The following is a 12293-nucleotide window of genomic DNA, read 5'->3' on the forward strand; positions in this document are numbered from 1 at the left end:
GGGGATAACCTATTACTGTTTGTTCTGGGAAGAGGGTTCAGCTGAAATGAAAGTATGGAGTCTGCTGTCCTCCAGACCAGAGGAGCCCAGTGAATTACTGTACAGCACTCAAGGCTGGAACTTGGCCTCCAGCCCTGCCAGAGTGCCCCAGATGGTCAGTCCTACAGACTGTCAGTCCCATAGCCAACACCTCCATGCTCCAGTTGGCTCCCACAGTCATTGTGGCTGATCCTAGGTTAGCCCTACTCTCAGGCTCTCACCACTCCCAGCAGGCTCTCTGCTCTCTATCCCCAGCTCACCCATGATCCAGTAAGACAGACCTTTTGGTAGATGTTCTTCTCCTAGCTTCTTTTTCTGGGTTTTGTTGATCAGATTTCTGTTAAGAGGTTTGTTTCATATTATATAGAGGGAAGATCAGGAGACCTTAACACACTGCCTGTCTTTTCTCCATCATTTTGGCCAAAAGTCAAAACTTGTTTGCTTTATTGTAAAAATAAAGTATGCTGTTTACAAAAGGTAGTGAATATTGAACTTCTCACATGACCACAATTAATAGCCACTTTTAATAAGTCATTATGCATGTGAAGCAAATATTAATATATAATGTTATATCTGATTATCAAAATACCTCAATATTCTAGTTATTAAATGCTGGGGGATTCCTTATGTAAAAACCTTCAAGCACACTATATTTTTACCCAATTTTCTAAATTTACTTCTTTGTATACTCCATAAGAAATGTAATCTGGTCATAAATACATGATTTTTCAGGTTTTCTAAGCTAAAGTCACCCCTTTTCCCCATATTTTCATGGTTTTTAATGTTATTTTATTTTTTCAATTATACACAAAGATAGTTTTCAACATTCATCTTTTTGTAAGCTTGAGTTCCACATTTTTCTATCTCCCTCCATTCCTCTCTCACTATGACAGCAAGTAATCTCATGCAAATTATATATTTACAATCATGTTTAAAACATTTCTATATTATGAAAGAAGAATTAGAACTAAAGGGGGAAAACCATGAGAAAAAAAAGAAAAAATACGTAAAATTAGTTTTAAAAAGTAAAAATAGTATACTTTAGTCTGTATTTGGACATAGTTTTTTCTCTGGATGTGTATGGCATTTTTCATTACACATCTTTTAGAATTGTCCTTGACCACTGAAGGAAATAAGGCCTTCATAGGTGAATTTTATACAATGTTGCTGTTAATGTACACAGTGTTTTTCAGGTTTGCTTTAAGCAGGACTGTGTTGAAGACAATTGTAACTAGCTTTTGAAATCTAATTATTAAATTTTCAGTTCCCCATCAGAAATTGAAAAATGCTATAAATAAAATTTAAAAGTATGTCATTGGTAATATTTTTTTAAAAAGAGAGCTAGTTGTTAAATATTTATCAACATAATCCTAGATTTTAAAGATCAACCAATTTGCTCAATATATTTTAAGATAAAGTAAATATATTTTTCTCTCTCTATTAGCAACTATTATACTCACATATATTTCAAAGTATGTCCCATATGGTCATTTGTTCTGAAGTTGTAATCATCAGCACTGACCTACTGTGTGCTAGACTGTTCTTAGTCTGGTTGCTTTGGTTGGTTGCAGAAGCATCAGTGGAGAACCTAGACCCAGCACTATGAACTTGATGTCCTGCCATCCTATGCATTCCCAACCTATGAAATTCTTGACACTTTAGATGAGGTCTAGAGTTCCATGTGAATACATACATGTGTATATATATATATATATATATATATATATATTCACATACTTGTCACAACATATAGTGTAAATGTAAGTGACCCATTAAATAATCTGCTGTTGAAACAATAAGATAGACTATCATTTTTAAAACATTTACATAATTCCTGAGGGAAAAATACTAAATCAAAGTTGTATGTGCTCCTGAGAATATTTAATTTCCACATTTCTTCTTGATAATTGTGGGAGATGGAGTTTCACCACATCAGAATGTAAACTTGTCATGAGAACCTACACAGTGAATGACCACTTCATAATTCAACTTTAATCTCAGACTATCTGACTGCTTTCTTGTCTAGAGGGAAAATTCTATAGCTTATGGAGTGGTACATTAGATATATTTTCAGAAACAAATGAATCCATCACGGGATTCTAGCAGTTATGAGTGAGAAACTACTTAGAAAAGCTACACAGTTACTATGTGATTTGCCTATGTGTGAAAATCAAATGAATTGCCAACTCCTAAAATTGATTAAAATAAAGAATAATCTACCAATTGCATATAAACAATCATACCCTTCTCACTACTACTGACCATAAACCCACCTTCACTGTGCAAGCTCTAATAGAAAACCAATAAAGCACCTACAATTATTTAAAAATCCATTGACAAAGGTTGTGACCATAAAGACAATGACTAATTCTACCAATTCAAATGCATAATATATTTCAACTATTCTTGTTCAACTACTTTTTAAAAAATCATATCTCTTTCCTGATCAGTAACAAACTAATAAATAGATGCCTGGATTTCTATATGTGCAACTTCTGATACAGAAAATTTTATCATTCTTCCCATCCCAAATGCTTGGAAGACGATTTATATGGGTGACCTACTTTCATTGCTGAGTCTATCTCTTGACTCACATGCCACAATATTTCATTAATACCTATGACATCCCATTTACTTCATTTAATTAAGCTCTCTAGTTCACTTTTATTTTTACTTTTTGCCATTTGTTTACATATTGACATACAGATTGCTTAGATCAGAAATACTATTCCATCCTTTCTTTTCTTTCATTGCATCTTGTATATAGAATATCTATATACAGTGGGCGTATCAAATCTATATCTATATCTATAGCTATAGCTATAGCTATAGCTGTATCTAAATATATATATATATATATATATATATATATATATATATATATATATAGGTATATACAATCTATATACAAATGGGTATCTCCATTTCGAACTTTTCTTGACTGAATGCTGCTAGTACCTGATTTAGTCAATCAACTTTCTTTTTCTCCTTACACTTTCATTTTAAAACCCTTTCAGTTAAAATTATCAACTTTTAATTCAGATTATTGGAGGCTAAGCATTATGATATGTGTAATTTTTGTTTCTTTAGTACAGTGGAGAAAACATTGTTTTGAATCAGAGGACCTGTCCACCTCTGATGCTACTAGTTTGGGGACTTGAATGAGTCACTTAACTATGCTTCATTTTTTTTTTATTTGTAAAATGAAGGGATGGACTTAAGTAGAGAACACACATTTATTACTATGTATGAGGGTCTGAGTTAAGTGTTTTTACCAAGATTACCTCATAAGATCTTCACAACAACTGGGTAGGGAGATGCTATTGTTATTATCTTCATTTTATAGATGAGAAAACTGAGGCAGAAAATATTAATAAGGAATGATTTCAGTGATTTCACTAGAGTCACACAGCTAGTCTGAGACTAGATTTTAAGTTCAGTCTTTCTGATTCCAGGCCCATCCATCCACTGTGTCACTCTATGACTGTGTATCCTCAACTAGGCAGCATCCCTTCCTACTTTGGATCTTTGATTTTATAATCCTATGCCTTCAAGTAGATTGGATCTTTGTATATTAATGAGTACATAACCTTGAAATAAAAAATAAGATTTTCTTTTCTTATCCTAAAAGTAGGTGGGTAAGGCATAGAGCTACCAAATATATTTTAGAATTTTGGTAGTTTCTAATCTCCTACAAGTAAAAAATGTTTGTTTTAAATAAAAGATTTTTTTGAAAAACTATCATTTTTTTAAAGGAAACATTCAAAGTACAGCTTCTTTTTGATGACAGAAAAGAGATAGAGGCATATGCTTACAACTACTTTAAAAAATGTAAGATTATTAGAGGAATGACCTTTTCCTATTCTTTTTAGTAATCCAAAGTAGCTGGTGCTATGCAAATCAAGCTTTTAGATAAGGGCTGTAGGATAAGGATAATGGAATATTTAATTGAGAACAATTAAGGAGGAAATAATCAGAGTTGAATAGCTAAGCTTGGGCCAAAGTTTATTCAAAACTGTTTTCTGTTCAACCAGTTTATGATCAGGATAGAAACAGTGTCCTCCTTCTACTATTACCCAAATGATCTCCATAATTTTAATGTTGTTCCTTTGCATTTTTTATTAATTGGAATGGTTTGTATAATCATTCTTCAGCTAATTACCAGAAGTTTGAAACTGTTCCCATTGACCTTTCACCACAGAATGCTCTTTCTTTGTTTATGGCACTTTGTGTGTCCCTGAATAGACTGCAAGGCAATGAATGCCATTTCTGCTGTCCTTTCCTTTTATATTTCTATTTTTACATCTATAAATCTTTTCTATTATCTCCACTTCAAAGTGGTCCTAAAGGATTTTCTGTAAGTAAAGGCATCAGCAATTTAGTTTTCTAGAGACTTATTTAAATCCTAAAAAAAAATAATTTTCAAATACCAATGAAAATGAAGAACTGAAGGTAGGATAAATGATAAATTCATATTCACATATTGCTTTCACAAAAACTCATGTAGTTAATTCAAGTATTATAATTCCTATTTTACAGAAGAACAATTTCATTTTTATTTTTTATTTTCTCATTTTTATTTTTTTGAAGTTTATTTTTTTATTTTTCACTTTTTTAATTTTAGAAAGGTTTATTTATTTTCAGTTTTATAGTTTTTGCCCCAATATTGCTTCCCTCCCCCCACCCCTCACAAAAGGTAGTTTGTATAGTATACATTGATCTAAGTTGAATGAGAAATCATATCCTTAAAGAAGAAACATATGGTATGAGATATAGCAGAATTACATAATATGAAATTTTTTTAAAATTTAAATTAAAGGTACATAGAAAGTCTCTGGCATTTGCTCTAACTCCACAGTTCTTTCTCAGGATACAGATGGCATTCTCTATCGCAGATAACCCAAAATTACACCTGATTGTTGCCCTGTTGGTATGAGCAAGTCCATTAAGGTTGATCATCACTCCCATGTTGTTGTTAGGATGTACAGTGTTCTTCTGGTTCTGCTCATCTCAGCATCAGTTCACGAAAATCCTCCCAGACTTCCCTGAACTCCCATCCCTCCTGGTTTCTACTAAAACAACAGTGTTCCATCACATAAATATACCACAGTTTGTTAAGCCATTCCTCAATTGATGGGCATTCCCTCAGTTTCCATTTCTTTGCCACCACAATGAAAGCTGCTATGAACAGTTTTGTACAAGTGATGTTTTTACCCTTTTTCATAATCTCTTCAGGGTATAGACCAAGTAGTGGTATTGATGGATCAAAGGATATGCGCATTTTGGTTTCCTTTTGGGCATAAGAACAAACAATTTCAAAGAGGTAAATGATTGTCTCATGATCACAGACCTATTAAATGTCAAAGCAAAGAATTTATGCTATTTTTTAACTTTTCATTTTTCTAGATCATCAGGGAATTAGCCTTTTCTGATCTCCCCAAAAGTTAACTTTCCACCAATCTCATAGTTATGTATTTTTAAATATACTATGTATATACTTACATGTGTACATGTTGTCTCCCTAGATAGAACATAAGTTTCTTGAGGGTAAGTACCTTATTTTATGTCTTTGTATATCCAGTGTTCGGCATATAATGTTTTTGTTCAGTTATTTTTGGTTTTGTCTGACTCTTTGTGACCCCCATGACTCAGAAGTAGTTTGCCATTTCCTTCTCCAGCTCATTTTATAAATGAGGAACTGAGGCAAACAGGGTTAAGTGACTTGCCCAGGGTCACAGTGCTACTAAACTAAATGTCTGAGACTCAATTTGAACTCAGAAATATGAGTCTTCTTGATTCCAAATACAGAATTCTATTTATCCACTGTACCCCTGGCTGACATCTGGGCATTTAATAAATACTTGTTGATTGATCAACTGAATTCATAGAAGTTTGATTTTACTTGTATATCAGATGCACTTAAAATTTATAATGACTAACATTTAAATTGTCTTTTAAGTTTAGCAAAATCCCTTTACCTAATTTTCATTGCTTCTCACAGCAACCATGTGAGGTAGGTAGTATTATTTTCATCAATATACTGTTGTTGAGAGATTCCAAGTGACTTGTTCAGAATCATATAAGGAAAAATTTAAGCTCAGATCTTCCTGACTTCAATTCTAGACCTTGATCCATTATAGCACTTAGTTGCCTTACATTTTTCCCCTCAAGAACATAGTTCCCTTTCCTTATGGGCAATGAAATGATAAGAAAAAGAATTTCTATTTAACATACCTATCATTTAAAATTCACTCCAGCCTTGAAATCGCAATCGTGAACAGTTAAAAAAAAATCTTGCTGGGAAATATTCCAACTAACCTTTAGAGTTTTCTAAATTAAAAGAAAAAGTTTTAGTGTATATTCTTCCAGTAATCAGTGGCAAGGCATTATTCTATGCTCTTAATATGAGTGTGGCATTTCAGAGACTTTACTAATTTAGGACCACTTAAACTCAATATATGTTTCAAAACTGGTCAAAGCATTTAGGTATTCTTTTAAAAGCACAGACAGTAGATGAAAAGGAAATTGGAATCAAATGAAAAGTGCTAATATTTATAACTATAAATAACATGTGAATGTAATGGGGTATCATTGGTCACCAAAGAACAACAAAGATGAGGAATTTAGAGAAACCAGGGAAGATTCAGATGACTCAAGAGACTAAGATACTAAGTAGCCATTAAGTAAAACAGTGCTAAAAGGTTATCAGAACTACAGAAGTCTCCTGATGAAACATTATCACTCTCCTTTCCGCAGAGATGTGGATTATATAGTTGTGTAAATGAGACGTGGGCCCTTAGTGTCTCTTTTGTTTAAATGTATTTCTTTCAATTATGGGCGTGAGATATTTGGAAGTGACTGCAATGTAAAAATAATAACATCAATAGACACTAAAAACAAGTTAGAAGGGGGTAACAACATTCTTAAACCAGATAAATGAAGTTGGAGATCATTAAATTGTGTAGAAAAAATGGCAATAAATAGATCTGGTATTCTGAACCTGGTTCTATCATAACCATCTATTTTGCTTTGGATAAGTCATGAAGCTTTCATTTTCTTATTCGTAAAAGAAGAGGGTTGGAGTAGATGATCTTTAAATTAAAGCACAGCTCAGCCTCAACTTTATCCCTACAGTCCTTCTAACAATGACCAAACTCCCACCTCTTCAGCCTCCTGTGATAGGTTTTCAAGAACATCCATTTGAAAAAAGTACCCTTGTTAGTTTTGCTCACCTCCAGTTTTACCCCTCTATCTTAATTCCATAGCCACTGCCACCTTTCAGCTTCCTTTTATGAGTTCTTAAATTTGCATTATACGATCTTAATTTTATATAAAGAATTCTGAAGGAAATCCTCATTCTCAGAAAACACCTACATTAACTTTACTATTCAATACTGTGCTCTACTCCTACTGTGTCTGCTCCAAAATAACAACAACAAAGCACAACCTTCAAATTAAACCAGGATAGACTCAGGGAGAGACCATCAAGGTCTTCTGCTAATATTGTTGAGATGTTATAAAAAAATCTCTAAGTTGACAAATAGAATGATCCTTTTTCAGATCTTCGTTCCTTAACCTGTTTATGGCATTGACAGAATTGGTCACCTCCACCTGGCTACTTTTTCCAATTCTGGCTTCCTTTTGGTTTTCTTCCTATCTCTCAATTGATCTTTCATCAGTCTTAAACAAGGTACACCTCTTTCTTCTAGCTTCTTTTTTCTGATGCTTACCACAATGTTTTATATAGGGACAGCATTTTAGAGTGACTTTTTTCGTAAGGCAATGGGGCTAAGTGACTTGCCCAAGGCCACACAGCTAGGTAATTATTAAGTGTCTGAGGTCAAATTTGAACGAGGTAGTCCTGACTCCAGGGTCAGTGCTCTATCCATTGCACCACCTAGTCGCCCTGAGACAGAATTTTATAAATATTTCTTGAATACAATTTGGATGAATTAAATTGAATTTAAATTTGAACTAACCTCAGTTCTTTACATAGAAACCTTATTGTACAGCTTCCAGATGAGTTCTAAGTGAAAATATCATTCTAGAAATCACCACTCATGGCAAGTATCTAACTTTGTAGTTTTATCAAATTATCTGCATGTAATTGCTCAGTTTTTGTTATGAACTTTCTGGTTCTCTAGGTTTAGTTGCATTTTACCATTTTCTTTATCCCTTATCCAGTATGCTCTAAAAGGTATATTATATACTCGATTGTTTGTCTCACTTTATGTTTTTTCATTAATTTCATGATGTAATGTTTCCTATGAATTAGCCCATTAGCTGATACTCAAACATGGTACTCCATCTTCTTTTTCTGCCTTTTTTTCTCTTATACTGGCTGTACCATGAGCTTGAGCACTCCCTCCTCCCTTGATTTTCTTTCAGGCATCTCAAATCCCATCTTCTACAGGAGTCCTTTCCTGGTTTCTTCTCTTCAATTACCCCATACCCCCAATTCCATCCACCAGCTGCTAGTTCCTTTGAGATTTCCTTTCATCTGCGTAGCCTTTGATTATTATCAGGCTCCTTTTGTTGAGGAAGGTATTTTTCAAAAACATACACATATATTGTATATACCTAATTTTTTACATTCCATCTCATTAGAATGAAAGCTCCTAAAAGGGAGGGATTCCTTTAGACCTTCTTTTTATCCAGTCCTTAATACGGTGCCTGTGTTAGGAACATAGTAAATGCTTAATAAATCCTTGTTAATTTGACTTGACTTGATAAATTAATTTAAATATAAAAGTTACATGTAGACATCAATGGGTAGTAATGATAGTGGCAACAGTCCTACTGATTAAAGAACCAAGATGGACCTTAAATTGCACTGTTATAGAGAACTCCTAAATGAAGACATCCCTAGAACAGGACAGCATTTTTTTTGCATCTGCAATCTTAGAGACTTGGCTATAACAGAATCCCAGCATTTTGGTATTATAGGCAATTCTGTGTGTCAGAAAGCAGAATTTGAATCCAGATCTTTCAGACTTCCTAACCTGTTTGCCTTCCTAATTATCTCTCTTTTGCAAGTATAGAACATCATAACTTTTCTTTTTATAGGTTTTTTCCTCCCAAGAAGCCCAAAGTGCTTGAGTCATAACAACTAAAAATTAAAATCTATTTAGTTGCTTAAAAAGGTGTACTTATGTAGGTAGTTAGTGAGACCCAGAATAAAGTGAATTGTTCAAGGTACCCAAAAGACTATTACCATTTTAGAATAATTTTATAGAAAGAGTACTCCACCTTAAGTCAGGAAGTTGTTGTTATTGAGTCACATCTTGATTCTTTGTAATCCCATTTGGATTTTCTTGGCAAAGATTATTCAGTGGTTTAATATTTACTTCTCCAATTCATTTTACAGATGAGGAATGGAGGCAAAAAAGGTTAAATGACTTGTCCAGAATCACACAACTATAGCAAATGTCTGAAGTCAGCTTCAAAAGAGATGACAAGATTCCCTGATTCCAAGTCTAGTGTCACTTAGCTGCCTGGAATCAGGAAGACTGGAGTTCAGTTTTTTTTTGCAAGGCAAATGGGGTTAAGTGGCTTGCCCAAGGCCACACAGCTAGGTAATTATTAAGTGTCTGAGACTGGATTTGAAACCAGGTACTTCTGACTCCAGGCCTGGTGCTTTATCCACTGAGCCACCTAGCCACCCCTAGAGTTCAGTTTTGACCTGAGACTTTTATTAGCTGTGTGATCCTGGACAAGTCAATTTAACTCTGTCTTAATCATCTAGAGAAGGAAATGGCAAAGCATTTAAATATTCTTGCCAAGAAAACCCCATGTACAGTATGGTCCATGGCATCATGAAAAGTCAGACATGATTAAACAACTAAACAGCAACCACACTGAGGAAAAATGGTGCAGTTTGAAGCATCAAGTCTACATAGAATAACTAAATTATAACAAAACATCATTATCAATATACTTTTTAAATGTTTATTGCAATTTATAGATGGTTTCATTGTGAAATTCTTAAAGTGGATTAAAGAAAAATGTACCAGGGCCATAGAGTTCAGGCAGACAATGATTTTGAAGGAAAGGAGCAGCAAAAAGCAAGCATCTAGTTAACACTACAATTTTGGTCTTAAAAAAATCTCTAGAATATTGATTTTTAATTGTTTTGGTCATTTCTTCACTGAGTGTAATTCTCCTCTGCTTCCACACACCCCCACAACAAAGGAAAATGGGGGAAAAATTGAAGATAACATAGTAAATGTAAACTGTGGCTTTCAATGTGTATATATATATATATATATATATATATATATATATATATATATATATATATATATATATTCAGTTAATTTGCACTACGGGAGAAAGCTTTGTAGCCCATCAAAGGCTGATTTCTTTTGGCCAAAGAGAAGCAATAATTAGATGGGGGTGGGGGAAGGTGGACACAGACAGAACTGTGATGTCACAATTTACATTGTCTCTTGGGATGCTCATCCATCAAACCGTCACCTCTGATTTCTGAGCAGGGTCACTGAGGAATGAAGTGACATGCCTTGAGTTTGGCATTCTTAAGTGTTAGTATGTGTGTAAAGCTGGTGGTTTGATGTCAATTCTTCTGTTTAAAAGGCCCAAATGGCATACAGCTGAAGAGAGGAACAAGCATAGAAGCCTTCTTTCAAATAATTACTACAAGGCTAATAACTATCTTTGCAAATGCAGAACTGGGCCACCTGCTTTCGTCCTCTTTTATTTATTTACTCTTTTTTTAAAATGAGATAATAGAAAAGGTAAGTCTTTTTTTAATTTATATGTATCAGGTTAATTACATAATCAGTGTAAAATAAGAACTCATGAAATCAAATTTGCTGAATATGTTTGGAGTTATAAGGTATGGATATTTTTTTTCAGAAATGCAAGTTTTGGTCTTGTACCATGATGAACAGATGTGCTTTAATTTTGCAAAAGTTGCTATCTTCATAGCAACTTTATAAATTAATGATCTTTATATGCTCTTCCAAAAATCTTAAGGAATAACTGAATTATTGATGGAGACAATGACTTTTAGGTTCTTTTCTGCATCTTTTATAAATGTGAGTATATGGGTGTTGTGGAGGGAATATTTGCTTGATTTGTCTTTCCTGGAATTTTTTTTTGTAATTTATTTTAGGTCTTAGACAAAGTAAAACACAAGCAGATGTCTATGACAGCAGCTCATTGGAAATATGTTAGATAATATTATCAGCTTCTGGCTCATTTTTAAATGACTTCTTTTAAACGACCCAATCCTCTAAAATTCCACAGGAAGAAACTAGTTAGAAGTTTAGTTTTGTTTTTTTTTCCTGCCATTTTTTTTATCTTCAGAATTAGTAGCCAGAAGAAAATGGAAAAGAGTATATTTCCTTGGATATTCCTTATGAGCAGGCACTAATTATACAGGGCTTTGTGCTCAAGGTTCCAGTGGCCTGAATCGGACAGAAGAGTTTTTTTGGATGCTCTCTCTCAGGGATTAGCATACTGAAGTGGTCCAATGCCAGCAGAACCTCTCCCTCTTTCCACTCCCATCCCCATCCCCATCCCCCTTCCCCACCCCACCTCCCAGGAGAAGCATTCTGTTGAAGTCAATTGGTGTGTGCAGTTTTTTCTTGTGAGAGGATTAGGGAATAGGAGAGTGGCTTTGTGAGGGAAAAAATCAAGGGAGAGGTTGCTGAGGAGAAACTAAACAGGGACACAAAAGCCTTCAGCCTTTCATACTTGCCTCAGTCAATTCATTCTATCAGACCTAGTTGCATGTGATAAAGCAGCTGGGAGGGTTTTGTTTTCTTTTCATCTACATACTGTAGGAGAAGCTGGTAAGGTTATTATTTTTTTCTCTTCTTACGCTCTATGATGCTACTATAATTGCTTTGTTGGAGTGATTGTGTCTAGAGGAAGGGAAGTTGCTTAATGATTCTGGTGACACCCTGCTTTGTCCCTCCTTTGTGAAACTGCTTTAGTTTGTGAGGGAAGCTCTGTTTACAGTAGAAAGGGTTTTTTTCTGGAGAGAGAAAAAAAAAAACTTTGTGCTTTGCTTTTTCTTAAAGTTGATTTAAACCTCACTTTTGATTTTAAATAAAACAAATATAAAACACACAGCTAGATCTATACAAGCTTGCATTTAGCTTAATGATAATTGCATTCTTATAAAGCATTTAATCCAACATTTAGTTCCTTTAAGATTGTTTTGGAAGAAGAGGACACTGAGGGCTGGGAGAAGGGGGTATAATTCCTGCTTCCCTGGAAATTTTCTA

At 34.1% G+C, this 12293-nt stretch overlaps 1 protein-coding gene across 3 annotated transcripts in view; it reads left to right on the forward strand.

Moving 5' to 3' along the window:
• Window positions 1-12293, forward strand: part of MID1 (midline 1) — a 447000-nt gene that overhangs the window by 159489 nt on the left and 275218 nt on the right. The window contains exon 1 of one of the 3 annotated variants that reach the window (XM_074192473.1): window positions 10352-11855. The exons of the other annotated variants lie outside the window; for them this stretch is intronic. The gene's annotated coding sequence lies outside the window, so the exon portion shown is untranslated. Of the gene's footprint in view, window positions 1-10351; window positions 11856-12293 lie in introns of those variants that run through there. 3 annotated transcript variants of the gene reach the window in all.

This window comes from Macrotis lagotis, chromosome 6 (assembly GCF_037893015.1).
Source record: "Macrotis lagotis isolate mMagLag1 chromosome 6, bilby.v1.9.chrom.fasta, whole genome shotgun sequence".
In the NCBI taxonomy this organism is placed as follows: Eukaryota; Metazoa; Chordata; class Mammalia; order Peramelemorphia; family Peramelidae; genus Macrotis; species Macrotis lagotis.